Source organism: Bidens hawaiensis, unplaced genomic scaffold (assembly GCF_021521415.1).
Source record: "Bidens hawaiensis isolate Kalapana, Puna unplaced genomic scaffold, B.hawaiensis_p1.1 tig00049199_1, whole genome shotgun sequence".
In the NCBI taxonomy this organism is placed as follows: domain Eukaryota; kingdom Viridiplantae; phylum Streptophyta; class Magnoliopsida; order Asterales; family Asteraceae; genus Bidens; species Bidens hawaiensis.
In genome coordinates this window covers 42,336-47,962 of record NW_027498811.1, presented here as the reverse complement: position 1 = coordinate 47,962, position 5,627 = coordinate 42,336, and positions in this window count along the sequence as shown.

Here is a 5,627-nt window from a genome sequence, read left to right as displayed (position 1 = left end):
AGGGCTTGGTACCCTTTTCGTAACCATACAACCATACAACCGTCATTTCCTTCTTTTATTAACTTTATTACGTTCATACACGTAAACATACATATCATACTTGCCATATTTATAACGTTACAACCTGACAGTACGTGCAATATCCGAAGATCGTTCACGTACCATCAAGCAATCATTCATACATATCACATATATCACATATGGCATACACTTATCACTTAGGATAAATGTATTAACAACACATCAAGTATGCACACAGCCCCGAAAACATAACAAGGAATGGGGCTAGAAACTCACCTGGATCCTGTTACGCTCGCCGTTGATCGTAATTCCTTTCTTTAACTGGGCTCGGCTAACTGTATAATATTTACACATATCAATTAACTACTACTACACGCTTTGTATTTCTATCTATAAATGACCCACAACGAACGGGGGTCCGGGGGCAGCGCCCCTGGCAGCGGGGTTCTAGGGGCGGCAGCCCCTAGCGGGGTCCAAGGGGCAGAGCCCCTGGCTGGGGTTAAGCTGCCAGGTCAGCTTGGAAAAATTTTATTTTCGATAACTGCCTTAACACATTTTCCATTAGGTTTTTAATTTATTTTCTAAGCGAACTTCACTTTAGGCGAAGTTAAACCTTAGGCGAACTTGGCTTCAGGCGAAGTTAAACCTTAGGCGAACTTGGCTTCAGGCGAAGTTAAACCTTAGGCGAACTTGGCTTTTAGGCGAAGTTAAACCTCAGGCGAACTTGGCTTTTAGGCGAAGTTAAACCTTAGGCGAACTTGGCTTTTAGGCGAAGTTAAACCTCAGGCGAACTTGGCTTTTAGGCGAAGTTAAACCTCAGGCGAACTTGGCTTTTAGGCGAAGTTAAACCTTAGGCGAAGTTACCATTTCAGCGAAGTTGCCATCAGGCGAACTTGGCTTCAGGCGAACTTATCATCAGGCGAACTTGGCTTGCAGGCGAAGTTCATCAGGCGAACTTAGCTTGCAGGCGAAGTTCATCGCTTGAAGGCGAAGTTGCCCAGATGAAGGCGAAGTTGTCGCACTGCAGATCTGTTTGCCCATAACTCCTTCGTTTCTTAGCCAAATAACTCGATTTTGGTACCCACGGAATCGTATGATCGGCGCCTACAAATCCCAACCATCAAATCGGCCTAAAATCGACGTTTTAGGGGTCCGATTTGGGCAGTTGTGTTTCGGGTCCGATTAACCCGTCAAATCCTAACCATTTTCAGTAATATTAGCTTTGCGGGATTAGTTCTTACCTTTCCAACTCAGATCTACCAGCAAAATCTCGGGTCTCGACTTCGGATCTCGGTCGGTTATGTGTGTGTTTTTGAGTGTGTAAAAGAGAAAGATGGAAATAAAATGATATCTTGGGCTTGGGATGGGTATTTATATCTCTCAAGCCCACGGACCCAAGGCCCATTCTCATTTAACCCATCTTACGTAATCTAAGCCCATGACCCGTTCCTTACTCGACATTAAATAACTAAAACGTGAAATCACTAAACATAACTTTCTTTTATTTAACATTATAAAAATTTAGGATGTTACATCTTTAAGTTCAAGAATAGTAATATAATCATTCGTGCTTAGTATTATTATGGTGTTTGTGAGATTTTTTGTAGTTTGTTAATATTGTTTGATCTTCATTCTTAACCATACCTTCTTGGTGCCGTTGGCAATCAAGATATAGTGGGAAGGATTAGGGTTGGCTATGTTAATTGATCATCGGGTGAAAAACTCGTCTTCTAGTAATCGGAGTACTTAGTCCCCTTTTAGCACAAACAATTGCACATACATGAATCATGTCTTTGTGGTTCTTTCCAGTTGAACATTAAATTTGGTTGTTCATATGAAACCTGAATACCAGGAGGAACACTCTTTATCTTAATCATTTACAAATTTCTTAGTTGTTTGAAATTTAATTTCGGTTCTACAAATCAAACAAACAAAAACTTTAAGATTACTTTAAGATTAATTCCAAAAACTCTCTTTGTTCGATACCCATTTTCCACTAGCTATTTAGTATAAGTGGGATTATTTTGAGTGGTACTTCGACTCACGTCAAATTTTGGTGTCGTTGCTGGGGAGTTGTGCACAACTTGTGTTATCTCTAGTAGTTGTGTTTGTTCGGATTTACACCGGTTGTGTTAGTGTGTAGGTTCTTACATGTGTATGCATACTTGAAGCTCCCGCTCTTCATCATTGTTAGTCTTTGATCCTGAAATTGAATGAACAATAAGCCGGAATCGAGTTCTTCATCGGGAGGATAACGTTGTTGGATTGCCTAGCACACAAAGTAGAGCAATGGATTCAACAACTCAATATTCGGACTACCGCCCATCCCTCCTCCATTGTCTATAGAAATTTCTACATCTAGTGAACCTAAACCTTCTACCACCACAATTTCCATGAGTGTACCCAATTCAAATATGTTTAGTTTCCAACCATCATCGAGCATTCCAGTCTTTTGTAATTTCTTTCCTGCTCATGGTCAGTCATCATAAAGGCACCCATATCTTTTTCAGCAAGACCCACCCATAACCCATACCACGTCGGGCCCTCGATCACAACCACAATCGTTTGCGGGGATGCATTATGATGATGATGACGAAGGTTACGGGGAATATAATGAAGAATTTGAAGTTGAGGGTGATAGGAATAACAAGGGAACTCAAGGTAGGTTTGTATATGCATAAAGACACCTTCCGGATCAAGCTCAACAGGAGTGTGGTAGACCACAAGTTCTACAAAAACAACCGCCATATCAACCACCACCACAACAACAAATTCCTCCACACATTCATCAAAGGCAAATACCAAGGCAGGAAGGTATACCACTAAGAGTACCATTGGGTGTTCCAAAGAGACATAATCGTGAGGTAGTAAGGGGAGTTGAAGGTCATTTTAGACCAATCATTACTAATAACCCTTCGCCAGTGGTAATTCCTAATAATCATGAAGGAAAAACATTTGTATTAAGGACCAATTTATTCCAAGTTTGCCTAAGTATAAGGGGTTGGCCACGGAAGAACCGTACTTTTATTTAGAAGCATATGATTCAATTTGCAACACTATTGGAGGCGAAAGTTTTTCTTCCGACGGTGTTAAGTTGGTACTTTTTCAGTTTTATTTGGAAGATAAAGCAAAACAGTGGTATTATACCTTGCCCTATGCTTCTATTTATAAATGGGCAGAAATGCAAAAAAGATTCTTGGAAAAGTTCTTTACCGTGTAAAAGACTAGTGATGCAAGAAGCAATTTGAGAAGTTTTCAACAACAATTGGGTGATATTCCATGAAGCATTTGAAAGGTTTAATATGATGATTAAAAACTGCTCGCACCATGGCATTGATTTATGAGAATTATGAATGCTTTTCATGAGATGTTAACACCGGAAGATGCTTGGACTTGATGTCCATTACTAATGGTGCGTCTGCTACTAACTATGAGCAAAATGATTGGGCATTCTTAGAACAAATGTCAGCAACATCAAAAAAGAAGGCACAATCTTCAAAAAGAGCAAGGCATGTTGTTACAAGATGTAACACCCCGACTAAAGCGGAAATGCCTGAGCGTGATGTACAGATTGCTCAAAACACATGTGATACTATTAAGTGACAATATTATCATTAATTAATTTAAACATAAAGTACACAAGTTTGTAACAAGAAATACATGGAAATTACAAGAACAATTTAACAACTTGTCCATTTATTGAAATACCCTAAGTTCAAATGTTTTCATCTTGTGTCAAATTCGAATAGATGTACCTGTAGCATATATATAAAATAATTTCAACTAAATGAATAGATTGTGAGTTCACACAAGTTTGATATAAGTACATAAAAATCTACAATTCCATGAGCAAGTGTAAATGAGCAAGTAAGGTCCTTTCAGTTGGGATTGTGCACCAATGTACTCGGATAATAGCGCAAGTAAGTGTCCTTTCCGTTGGTAACAATCAACGTACTCGGATCGGGGGTCCCTATTCCACTCAGGTCCCTATTCCACTCATAACATCGAGGTCCTGAGTGCATGGGGGGGGGGGGCGTATGTTCATATTTAATGAGGAAACCATGAGCACGCAATCTTTGAGCAAGTAAGAAAATAAACACACAAGTCCATGTAGCGAATTGTAGTTTGTAAATAATGAATAAACGAAATTGTAATTTGGATAGGATATATATGCTACTCCCAAAAGTAATAAAAGAGTGGGGGGGGGGGGAGGAACTCGCCTTTGAATTTGAAGATAACTTGAAATAAAACCGAAAGTGTGTAAATGAAACCAAAGAAATTAAACGTCACGAACTAGAATTAAAAGTACAAAATTAATATTAACTAACGACTTATAAAAATTAGATAAATCGGGTTGTCGGGATTTTTATATATTTTTCATCATTTTATGAAGTTTGATAATATAATTTTATTTTAACGAATTATTAAATCTAATATTTTTAAATTACGAGGTTAATAATAAGTTTTAATATTATGACGTTTATGAAGTTTTGATGTTAAATGGTATATTTTTTTAAACAACGGATATGTTAATGCATTTTAAAGTTTAACGAATGAAAACATGTATATATATAAGTTAAACTAGTTCTTAAACGAACTTGACGGGTTGGAGATTTATAATGTTTATAAATTATGGATCCTAACGGAATTTTAGTTTGAAAATTTGTACGGTAGGTGTGTTATAAATTTTAACGAAATAATAATTATTTATATAATATTAATCGGTTTTCTAACAAAAACTTAACGGAAACAAAAATCGGGGTTTTAGATGAAAAATGATAAATATAGTTTAAAACTAATTTTTATCTAACTTAAAATAATTTATTTGATTTATTATAATTTGTAATAATTTATTTGTTTTTTTTATAACAAAAAAGTGTTTAAAAAAATATAAAAAAATAAGTTCTGACCTGGATTCGAACCCGGGTGTAGGCTTTGACATACTAATTTGTTAACCACTAGACCAACTTGTTGTTTGATTAAAATGTGAAAACAATTAATTATTTACTAATACTAAAAACATCATCTTCCCTATTCAAACCCTAGGTTGCAATTCCATTAATCCGATCAATGTTTGTTAAAAGTGAGTTAGGGGTTTTACTAGACGGCCAAAAACAATGACAAACCATATAGCAATTACGTCAAATGATTTCGAAATGACGGTGAACGAGACTCGCCGGAAAACGGTTTTTAATGAGCAAAATATAGATTATAGAGAGAGTTTGAGGTTGGAGGAAGGTTGATGCAAGTTTAGAAGAGTTATTGGGTTCTATGTATATGCTCATTTGGAGTGTTTGACGTTTTATGTTGGTTAATGGATTTTAATTTATTCTGGCCGTTCATAGACGGTTACGGGTTGATTAATCTTATATTGCGAGTTATTAACGTGAATTGACGGGTCAATAGGAGTCTTTGGTCAAGGTCTAAGGTCAACAAACAATTTAGTTGTGTTAAAATGGGCTGGAATGGTGATAATGGGCTTCGCTGGCGCCGGAATCTGGAAATTCGTTGGGAAAATGGGAATTCAGGTGGGTCTGGGGTGATTATATTATATTATATTATTATTTGGAATACTAATTTTACATATTGGCCCCTTAGACTATTAT